Consider the following 12,181-nt stretch of genomic DNA (forward strand, 5'->3'; position numbering starts at 1 on the left):
AAATGAAGAAAGGCAAAAATAAAACAGAGATAAATACTGGTTAACATTTTGGGACATACTGTTTCAGGTGTATTCTATTCTTTTGTTTTTCTGTTTGTTTGTTTGTTTCTGAGACAGAATCTCGCTATGTTGCTTAGGCTGGAATGCAGTGGCGTGATCTCAGCTTGCTGCAACCTCCACCTCCCAGGTTCAAGTGATTCTCCTGCCTCAGCCTCCCAAGTAGCTGGGATTACAGACATACGCCACCATATCCAGCGAATTTTTGTATTTTTAGCAGAGATGAAGTTTCACCATGTTGGCCGGCTGGTCTTGAACTCCTGGCCTCAAGTGATCCACCCATCTCAGCCTCTCAAAGTGCTGAGATTAAAGGCATGAGCCACCACGCCTGGCCTATGGGCATATTTTAATCAAAGTATGATCATAATTTGACCTTTTTATTCAACCATATAAATCAGTTTCTGTTTCAGTAAGTCAATATCTGCTTCCACATTACTTTAAATAGTTTCTGTCATGCTGATGATACATACCACAATTGATTCAACCCATTCACTGGGAACAAAAGAATAATTATGACAATCAGAGCAGTAACTAACCACTGAGCACTTAACACACGTTAGGAACGATGGCGACGTTACATACAACATTTCTTTTTTTTTTTTTTTTTCCGGGATGGAGTCTCGCTCTCTCACCCTGGCTGCCCAGATCTCGGCGCACTGCAACCTCTGCCTCCCTGGTGTAAGTGGTTCTCCTGCCTCAGCCTCCCAAGTAGCTGGGATTACAGGCACACACCACCACACGTGGCTAATTTTTGTATTTTCAGTAGAGACAGGGTTTCACCATGTTGGTCAGGCTGATCTCAAACTCCTGACCTCAAGTGATCCACCCAGGCGTGATCCACCACACCTGGCCTACACACATCATTTCTGAGGCAAATAATGTTAAGTGACTTGCCTAACACCACTCAGACTGTAAGAAAAGACAGTGCTGGGCAGAAATGACATTTACTAAACATGGAGTGTGGGCTAGGCTGCATACTAGTCTCAGCAGGGAGGTAACTTCTGCTATTTCCCTTAAATCTCAAAGGTCAGAATTTTGTAGCCCTCCCCTAACTGCAGTGGGAAACAGGCCTCTCTGAATGTCTGCTTCCACCAAGACTGCACATAATGTGTACAGAAATCAGGGTACTATCAGGAAGTGGGGAAATGGATGCTGGGCAACCAAACATTGACAGATAGTCATTATTGCCTTGCCTTAGGCTGTATTACTGTCTCATGTTCTGCTTTTTCCCCACCCTGAGCCTCTCACCTCTTACCCTCTCTGAGGTTTACCTTCTTCATCTATAAAATAGATATACCATGGTTATTATTATGGCAGGCTATTAAATAGAAATATGGCCCACCACTGGGTAACCAAGTTTTTATGAATAAGGTGAGTTACCAGGTCCCCACCAATGCCCTTTGAAAAAGTATGAAGGAAACAGACTTTGGGAACCTAAGAGATTGAGGAAGAAGGAAACCAAATAGGATCTGGTTTTTCTGCAAAGTCACTGAAGGAAATAGGGGAGGAGGGGATAGGATGGAGGGACCTCTAGCAACCTCATTCAAGTGTGTGTGACAAGTCAATCGCAGTGTGTGTGACAAGTCAATCACAGTGTGTGTGACAAGTCACGATTCCTTTAAAACCCTGCTGGTTTCCTGGGAGAGCTGCTCACAGTTGACCTGCTGGTCTCATTGATTCCCAGATAAGGCATGGCAGTCAGCCAACAGCAGGCATCATCAGACAACTTGGAAGAGGCTCAGAGGCAGAAACTGAAGTGTGATGCTGCATATCTGGGGGATGTGAACTGTACATCTGTACACTGACAGTAAGTTGTTGACAGCAAATTGCAAAGAGACTAAGCAAGAATGGTGGTGCTCCCATGGCAGTTAGGCCCTTAGCAAAAGCAAAGAGAATATGCTGCAGCATATGGGGGTCAAAGAGCACTGGGAAGCAGCACCTAACTGCATGTTTATGGCCCTGGCTTCTACTTAGATCTCTACCACTAACTAAGGAGAGTGGAATAGCTTTCCCTTTCTCAGACTTAATCTTCAATGGCCAGCTCACATGGCATTTCCACTATAAAGTTCACTTAGGCTCTGAATTGTTCCTTTTTCTGTGCTCACACAGCATTCTCTATTCCACCGTTATACCACATAGCACAATTTAGCATGGTACTTTGTCCCACCTCTAAAATGGTGTTAGTATTTGGCCTGCATTCCTCCCAGTACTGTTCCAAACTGAGTCAGGAATAAGAACCTTGGTCCAAATGCTTGCATAAACTCACCACACATTAATGATAACAATATGTAGGGACCATACTTTATAGTTTATAATGCAATTTTGCACCCATTATCTCATTTGATCCGCAAAGTAACTGAATTATAAGGTTACTGATTCACAAGTGGGAAAACTGAGCTCTGGCAAAGTAATTGGCTAAAGTTGCTTGGCTAGTAGGTGATAGAGCCAGGAATGGAACCCTGACCTCTGACCAGGGCCTGTCCTCTCTCTATTACATGTTGTTACTTTTACTGCTGGAATAATCCTTCATCCATTGAAAAATAGGCAAATAAGCAAAAACCCCTCCTATGAACTTTAATTTCTTGGCAGTTTACTTTCTCTGCCTCCTGCTTAAAGGAAACCTGGCTCTTTCTGAGTGCCATACCTCCATTATATCTTCTTCCAGCTTCTTTTTTTTGAGATGAAGTCTCGCTCTTGTCCCCCAGGATGGGGTGCAATGGTGTGATCTCGGCTCACTGCAACCTTCACCTCCCAGGTTCAAGTGATTCTCCTGCCTCAGCCTCCTGAGTAGCTGGGATTACAGGCGCATGCCACCACGCTCGGCTAATTTTTGTATTTTAGTAGAGACGGGGTTTCACCATGTTGGCCAGGCTGGTCTTGAACTCCTGACCTCAGGTGATCTGCCTGCCTCAGTCTCCCAAAGTGCTGGGATTACAGGCATGAGCCACCATGCCCGGGCCTTCCAGCTTCTTGATTAGACACTGGCTTTTCTCACATCTTCCATATACTACTGGGGACTTCACTGGCAGTCTTGTCATTTCCCATTGACACTAACCTACCACATTACTTCTACCCCTTGCAAAATCTACTTGTCATTTGAGGCTTATACCATCCAGCTCAGCCTATCAGACCCTCTGTCCTGGAACTTTGACTGCTGTATAACTGATCCAAGAATGGAAGAAATGAGGGGAAGGCCTGTGTTTGAGGCTCATGCCATCTTCTATGCTATCTTTTTTTTTTTTTTTTTTTTTTTTTTTTTTTTGAGGCGGAGTGTCGCTCTGTCACCCAGGCTGGAGTGCAGTGGCCGGATCTCAGCTCACTGCAAGCTCCGCCTCCCGGATTTACGCCATTCTCCTGCCTCAGCCTCCCGAGTAGCTGGGACTACAGGCGCCCGCCACCTCGCCCGGCTAGTTTTGTATTTTAGTAGAGACGGGGTTTCACCGTGTTAGCCAGGATGGTCTCGATCTCCTGACCTCGTGATCCGCCCGTCTCGGCCTCCCAAAGTGCTGGGATTACAGGCTTGAGCCACCGCGCCCGGCCTCTTCTATGCTATCTTTACAGGAGTCATCCTCTGACCATTTCAGTCCTTAAAGATTTTGGTACCTGGCAGAAAGTCTTCTTCACTTTAAGGCTCGCCGTCACCTAGGTAACTTCACTATATGGAACCATTTAACATCCTAGCCTCCGTATTCCTTATTTTTGGCAACAGTAACCACCACCTTACAGCCATTCCACTCATTCATTTCCATGATTATGTCTTGGATTTGTTAAAGACCTGGCACTGCTCCACTTTTGAGATCTTAAGGTCTGGAGTACTAAATCTCAGACTATCACCTTCTGGCTCCCTAGCTCTCTCACTCTTACTCCCACCATACATTCTCCTTCATATCCTGGACTCCACCAGGTCTTTGACCTTACCATTTTCTACCAAGTTCATCACTCCTCTCCATATTTCCCTTCCCTATTCCGCCTACACCTTATAGTGCCACATGAAGACCAACATTATCCTCTTTCTTCCACACCCACCTTGCAACAGTTCAACTATCAGTTTTCTCCACCCCCATAGTGAAGCTGCTGAACATAACCCTGCAGACTGACTCTGCAGCAGTGCTGTGGTCTCTCCCTCTCTCTCATTTTTTTATTTTTTATTTTTGTGGAATTAACAGTCTTTATTGGGGTCAGACCAGGAGTCCGTGGGTCTTGAGGATTTCTGTGTATTTGTCAATTTTCTTCTCCACCTTCTTCTCTGCCAGTTTCCATAACCTTATGAGCTGTTTCTTCTTCCAGTAGTGGATCTTGGCTTTCTCCTTCCTCTTCTCCTCCAGGGTAGCTGTCACTGCCTGGTACTTCCAGTCAACCTCGTAAGCCAGGCGCCCCAGATAGGCAGACTTTCTCATAAGCTTCAGATGCACGACCTTGAGGGCAGCAGGAACTGTCATCCGCTTTTTCTTTTCTTAGGGTGGTGGGATGATGTCAAACACCTTGAGGCGGTCCAGGGCAGCCTGGCCTCGCTTGGTCTTGTGGGGCAGCATGCCTCGCAGGGTCCGCCAGAAGATGCGGCTGAGGGCCCGGAAGTGGTAGGGGCCTCGGAAGAGTTGGTGTTCATCTGCTTGTGGAGGAAAACCAGGTACTTCAACTAGTTTCTGTGGAAATTGCCAGAAATGGCCAGACGTGGTGCTCACGCCTGTAATCTCAGCACTTTAGGAGGCTGAGCCGGGCTGATCACGTGAGGTCAGGAGTTCAAGACAGGTGAAACCCCGTCTCTACTAAAAATACAAAAAATTAGCTGGGCGTGCTGGTGGGCACCTGTAATCCTGGCTACTCGGGAGGCTGAGGCAGGAGAATTGCTTGAACCCTGGAGGCGGAGGTTGCTTTGAGCCAAGATCGTGTCATTGCACTCCAGCCTGGGCAACAAGAGGGAAACTCTCTCAAAAAAGAAAAAAAGAAATTGCCAGAAATGTTGATGCCCTCGTAGCATATGACCACCACCTTCTGGCCCAGCAGTACCTGCTTAGCCATGATGGCTGCCAGGAGGCCCAGGAGATGGCCTCAACCATTGAGCACCAGGACCTGCACCTCTGCCATCTTCAGCGGCCGCCTAGGAAAAGTGGTCTCCATTCTTGATTGGGCTCTCATAGGTATTGTGACCTTGATTATCTCTTCACAATATTAATTAACAAAATTGATTAACCTATTCATTTAACAACTATTTATTTGTCATCTGTTACATGCCAGGCAATGTGCTACATGTTAAACATGTAGCAGTAGACCAAACAAACAGACACAGTGCCTACCTTCATGGAATTATGGTCTAGTGGAGGACAGACCCCTTGTTCACTGTATACAAACATACTCAGTTGACCCTTGAACAACATGGGGGTTAAGGGGTTGACCCCCTGCACAGTTGAAAATCCATGTATAACTTTTGACTCCCCAAAAATATAACTACTAATAGCCTACTGTTGATCTTATTGATAACATAAATGGTTGATGAACACATATTTTGTATGTTATATGTATTATGTACTATATTCTTACACTAAAGTCAGCTAGAGAAAAGAAAATGTTATTAAGAAAATCACAGAGAGCCAGGTGCAGTGACTCACCTGGCATTTTGGGAGTAATCCCAGCATTTTGGGAGGCCAAGGTGGGCAGATCATTTGAGGTCAGGAGTTTGAGACCATCCTGACCAACATGGTGAAATCCCGTCTCTACTAAAAATACAAAAAAATGAGCCAGGCGTGGTGGTGCATGCCTGTAGTCCCAGCTACTCAGGAGGCTGAGGCAGGAGAATCGCTTGAACCAGAGAGGCGGAGGTTGCAGTGAGCCAAGATTGCACCACTTCACTCCAGGCTGGGTGACAGAGTGAGACTCTGTCTCCAAAAAAAAAAAAAAAAGAAAGAAAAGAAAAGAAAAAAAAGGAAAATCACAGGGAAGAGAAAATATATTTACTTTATTAAGCAGAAATGGATCATCATAAAGGTATTTATCCTTGTCATCTTCCCGTTGAATAGCCTGAGCAGGAGGAAGAAGAGGAGAGATTGGTCTTGCTGTCTCGGGGTGGCAGAGGCAGAAGAAAATTCATGTAAACATGGACCCATGCAGTTCAATCCCATGTTGTTCAAGGGCCAACTATAATTACCATTGTGAAGAGTGCTACCAAGGAAAAAGCTCCAAGTATCGTAAGAGCATACAATAGGAAGACCTAGCCTAGACTGAAGAATCAGGGAAGGCCTCTCTGAGAAAGCGACATTTAATTCGAGACCCAAAGAAAGGGTTAAAATTAACCAAGTGAAAGGAATAGGAGTGAAATGGAAGTGCTCTCCTGGTATAGGGAAGAGTATCTGTGAAGGCCTCAAGGAGGAAAGGAGGAAGGAAATGAAAAGGGTTCCTGTTAAGAGTGTATGGAGGGCTGAGGGCAAGGCTGAGAAGATAATGTGAACCAAAAATTTGGGTCATTTCAAGAATTTTGAGCAAGTGTACAATTTCATGCAGAGGGTGGCATGATCTGATATGTCCTTTTAAAAAAGGTCAACCTGTTTGTAGTATGTTGAAAGGGTTTAGTGGAGGCAAGTTAATCAGATGGGAAGCTATTGTATTAATAGTTGTCCATCTGAAGGCAGATGGCTTAGTGGAGATAGATTCAAGAACTTTCTCCAAGCTCTTGAACGCCCATAACCTACTTCTGGTCCCTTCACCACACCACCACTGCTACCAATTTTGGCAATTGGCTTGCTTCCTACTTCTTAGGAAATTTAAAATATCAGGTGTGAACTTCAATTTCCTGCTTCTACACCTACAAATTTAGCTAACTATACTTCCTTCACTTCCTTCCTGCCAATCTCAGAGAAAGAGGGTCAGATCTCCTTTCTAAGGCTCATCATTCTTCCTTCCACCTTCTCCAAGAACAATACCATGCCCCTTGATTAACCACTCCCTCTCCTCTAAACACATGCAATTCCCTTCTAATTAGAAGAACAGAAAACAGGCCTGACACAGTGGCTCACACCTGTAATCACAACACTTTGGGAGGCCGAGGCAGGCGGATCACCTAAGATCAGGAGTTTGTGACCAGCCTGACCAATATTGTGAAACTCCGTCTCTACTAAAAATACAAAAATTAGCTGGGCATGGTGGCGTGGGCCTGTAATCCCAGCTACTCAGGAGGCTGAGGCAGGAGAATTGCTTGAACCTGGGAGGTGGAGATTGCAGTGAGCTGAGATCACGCCACTGCACTCTAACCTGGGCAACAGAGTGAGACTCTGTCTCAAAAAACAAGAAAAACAAAAAACAAAATCCACTCACCTCCTGTCACCCTAGCTACTACCTTATCTCTCCTTCCCTTTATAACAAAAATTCTATAGTCTACTCTTCCTATGTCAGACATAGTGGTGTTCACCATATATTCTATTCTGCTCCTCGCATTTCCCAGGAACTTTGCTGTTAGGCAGGCTGAGGTGATTAGTATCTCACTCTGGACCAAAGTGTAAAATAGCTGGCATGTGACCTCCCAAGATCTCTTCACTTGCTGAGCCAATTGTGGAGAGGATTTTGTCTTCCAGAAGTTGCCCAGCACAGTGAATGAAAATATATTCATATCTCAGCACTTAGTGAAATTCAGAACACTATTGTGTAATTTCAGAACACCAAAGACAAAGAGAAGATTCTAGCAGAGTGTAGTGGCTCATGCCTGTAATCCTAACACTTTGGGAGGCCCAGGCAGAAGGATTACTTTAGGCCAGGAGTTAGAGACCAGTTTGGACAACCTAGCAAGACCTTATGTCTACAACAAATTAAAAAATTAGCCAGGTGTGGTGGTGCATGCCTGTAGTCCAAGCTACTCAGGAGGCTAAGGCGGGAGGATTGCTTAAGTTCACTAGAACCAGGCTGCAGTGAGCTATGATCCTGCCACTGTACTTCATCCTGGGTGACAGAGTGAGACCCTATCTCTAAAATAAAGATAAATAAATAAATAAGAGAAGATTCTAAAATCTTCCAAAAAGAAACAATGGGTTGTATACAATCAGGAATCAAAATGTCTTTAGGATTCTTAACAACATTGGAATCAAGAAGGGAAGGGAGCAATGGCTTAAAAACTCTGCAAACAAATAGTTCCTAAGAATTCTATACTTTGCCACATTATAATCAAGTGTGAAGATAGAATGAAGAAATTTTCAGATATGCAATGTCTGAAATATACACTTTCTCACCAAAATATAGAAGTAAACAAACAAACAAGATCCAACAATGAAAGAGATGAAGAGCACCTGAAGAGAGACAATGAGTAGAGATTCTAGGATCACAGTGTTGCACCAGGTGTTGAGCATAGCCAAAGAGTAAGGTGATTAAAGAGAGGTTCATTGAGGAGTATCATCAGGTTAAAACTGATGAAGCTACTGGAATAGATATCTCCCAAACAAGGGTGCAAACTGAGAAAGAGGAAGATACAAAGTCTAGGCAACAGGAATCCCAACTCAGAAAAAGGCAAAAAAGAATTATCAGGACGACAGGGAAGAAAAGTGTTGGGAAGACAGCTAAGCAGAAGGGCTAGGGTGCAATCAGATAAGAAAGTGAGTCTCCAGGAGTGTCTAGGAGACTTTCAATTTTTCAAGAGAAAAATTGGAACAGGCCGGGCACGGTGGCTCAAGCCTGTAATCCCAGCACTTTGGGAGGCCGAGACGGGTGGATCACAAGGTCAGGAGATCAAGACCATCCTGGCTAATACGGTGAAACCCTGTCTCTACTAAAAATACAACAAAACTAGCCGGGTGATGTGGCGGGTGCCTGTAGTCCCAGCTGCTTGGGAGGCTGAGGCAGGAGAATGGCATGAACCCGGGAGGCAGCGACTGCAGTGAGCTGAGATCCAGCCACTGCACTCCAGCCTGGGCGACAGAGTGAGACTCCGTCTCAAAAAAAAAAAAAAAAGAAAAGAAAAGAAAAATTGGAACAGATTACCTGTTATAATTGACTACAAGGGAAACTGTAGTGAAAGATTATTGTAAAGTTTCAGAAAATTGACTATACGTAATAATTACAAAGAAAATTAAGCAGGTGAAAAACCAAGGCAATTATTAGATTTAGGAAAAGCAAAGGTAGGAAAAGAAATATAATTTTGAGCAGGGCATGGTGGCTCACATCTGTAATCCTTGCACTTTGGGAGGCCGAGGCAGGAGGGTGGATTGAGGCCAGGAGTTCAAGACCAACCTGGGCAACACAGTGAGACCCTGTCTCTACAAAAAATACAAAAATTAGGGCCGGGCACGGTGGCTCAAGCCTGTAATCCCAGCACTTTGGGAGGCCGAGACGGGCGGATCACGAGGTCAGGAGATGGAGACCATCCTGGCTAACACGGTGAAACCCCGTCTCTACTAAAAAATACAAAAAACTAGCCGGGCGAGGTGGCAGGCGCCTGTAGTCCCAGCTACTCGGGAGGCTGAGGCAGGAGAATGGTGTAAACCCGGGAGGCCCGGGAGGCGGGAGCTTGCAGTGAGCCTGAGATCCGGCCAACTGCACTCCAGCCAGGGGGACAGAGCGAGACTCCGTCTCAAAAAAAAAAAAAAAAAAAAAAAAAATACAAAAATTAGCTGCACATGGTGGCATGCACCTGTAGTCCCAGCTACTCGGGAGGCTGAGGTGGAAGAATTGCTTGAGCCAGGGGCATGGAGGCTGCAGTGAGCCAAATTATGCCACTGCACTTCAGCCTGGGTGACAGAGTGAGACTCTGTCTCAAAAAAACAAAAAATATATAATTTTGGTGTACTTGTAATAACGTAACAAGTAAATAGTTGTAAGGCATAATAATGTAAATACTAAATACTGATTTAGCAAAAAAAATTGTAGTACAATTCTATTGGGAGTATAGGGGAGAAGAAGCAGTTGGGACAGCGGTGTAAGAGAGCTAAATCCTGAATCCACTATACAAGAAGTCATTACTTTATGTCTAAAATTGATTAATCAAAAATTAGCATTAGCAGCATATTATTTAGGAAAAGCAGAGATATATAAATGCCAGAAGAACCCTCTAAAATGTCACTTCCAAGATTAGACTATTTAAAAAATGCCTAAAATGGTTACCTTAGAGAAAAGGGACTTGGGAAAATACGGGAGGAGAGGCAGGACAGGGATTATTGGTTTTTGTTACAAGCTTTGTGTTTATGTGGCTTTCTTTTTAAAAGCGTTGTGCATATATTACTTTGAGAAACATTAAATAAAGGTGAAAGTGTATAGAAGCATGCACAAGAAACTGCTGACATTAGGTATCCCTGAAGAGTGAAATTGGCAGGGAGAGGGTTTTATTTACCCCTTTATATCCTCTGTACTGTTTGAATTTTTATAATAAGCACGCACGACTTTTATAATTATAAATAAAAAACAATAAAACCAATGTGCTACCTCTATTTTCTGCCTTCTTGGGAATTTCATCTCCAGGCTGTTGAGACACCCAAGGAAGTTCTCACCATTACTAGGCTCAAACCCTGTCTGTAGATATGTCTCCTTTAAGCTTGAATGACAGTAGGGCAATAGGGTGGCTCTGTGTGTCCCATGTTGTAGTTTCTCTGCTCAACCAAGAGCCCATCTTAGTTGTTTGGCAAACTCTTATCTTCATGCCATCTGCAAAGGGCAGGAAGCTCTGGTTCATCTGCTGAGTTAGCCACTGTCCTGCAAACCAAAGAGCTTCTATTGAACTATATGTTGCTGTGCATTACATTTTTCTTTTGTGAAGTTCTCTCCTCCAACCGTCACTCTATTCCCACTATACAATCTTTTTCATGTTTCTTCTCTTCCCACTTCCCCATCCCTCCTTTCCCCAATCACCTCCTGGTATAGGTATTTCCTGGAGCATATCATAGCTGTAAATATTTATAGCTGTAAATATTTAAGTGTGTGTTTGGGCCATACAAGAGAAAACGCTGTGAAGTCACTTTCTACATTCATAGTGTATGATTAAAAGCTAAAGACTGCAAGTAAACCTGCCCAGCCTTCACTCCAAAGACATTGTCTTTATTGGATGAATCAGGAAACATATCAGCCCTCTGACGTGGAGAGAGACATTTTCGCCATCTTCCAAGGCTGTTTGCTAAACAAACATCCTTTATTTATTTTTTGCAAATTTAATCAACAAATTTTTTACTGTTTCCATTACATGTAAGATTATTATACACTAGATACCAGGGGTCACAAAAGTTGACTAAATGGTTTCTGACTTTGGGGTGTAATAGTTGTTCACCAATAACTCTGGTACCAGACATATGAAAAATCCTATAACAGTTGGGAGCAGTGTTGCATACTTGTAATCCCTGCTACTCTGGAAGCTGAGGCAGGAGGATTGTTTATGTTTTGTTTTGTTTGTTTCTTTTCTGACTTCTTGAAATTCTTTTTATTATTATTATTATTATTATTATTATTATTATTATTATTATATTTTAAGTTCTAGGGTACATGTGCACAATGTGCAGATTTGTTACGTATGTATACATGTACCATGTTGGTGTGCTGCACCCATTAACTCATCATTTACATTAGGTATATCTCCTAATGCTATCCCTCCCACCTCCCCCAACCCTACAACAGGCCCCAGTGTGTGTTGTTCCCCTTCCTGTGTCCAAGTGTTCTCATTGTTCAGTTCCCACCTATGAGCGAGAAAATGCAGTGTTTGGTTTTCTGACCTTGTGATAGTTGCTCAGAATGATGGTTTCCATCTTCATCCATGTCCCTACAAAGGACATGAACTCATCCTTTTGTGTGGCTGCATACTATCCCATGGTGTATATGTGCCACATTTTCTTAATCCAGTCTATCAATGATGGACATTTGGGTTGGTTCCAAGTCATTGCTATTGTGAATAGTGCCGCAATAAACATACGTGTGCATGTGTCTTTATAGCAGCATGATTTATAATCCTTTGGGTATATACCCAGTAATGGGATGGCTGGGTCAAATGGTATTTGTAGTTCTAGATCCTTGAGGAATTGCCACACTGTCTTCCACAATGGTTGAACTAGTTTGCAGTCCCACCAACAGTGTAAAACTGTTCCTTTTTCTCCACATCCTCTCCAGCACCTGCTGTTTCCTGACTTTTTAATGATCGCCATACTAACTGGTGTGAGATGGTATCTCATTGTGG

The 12,181-nt window shown here is 43.7% G+C and overlaps 1 pseudogene; it reads right to left on the reverse strand.

The window, feature by feature from the left end:
• Positions 1-4,235: 4,235 nt before the first annotated feature.
• On the reverse strand, positions 4,236-5,142 carry LOC108535522 (60S ribosomal protein L13a-like; annotated as a pseudogene).
• Between the last annotated feature and the right edge of the window lie 7,039 nt (positions 5,143-12,181).

Source organism: Rhinopithecus bieti, unplaced genomic scaffold (assembly GCF_001698545.2).
Source record: "Rhinopithecus bieti isolate Rb0 unplaced genomic scaffold, ASM169854v2 scaffold_11944, whole genome shotgun sequence".
Lineage (NCBI taxonomy): Eukaryota > Metazoa > Chordata > Mammalia > Primates > Cercopithecidae > Rhinopithecus > Rhinopithecus bieti.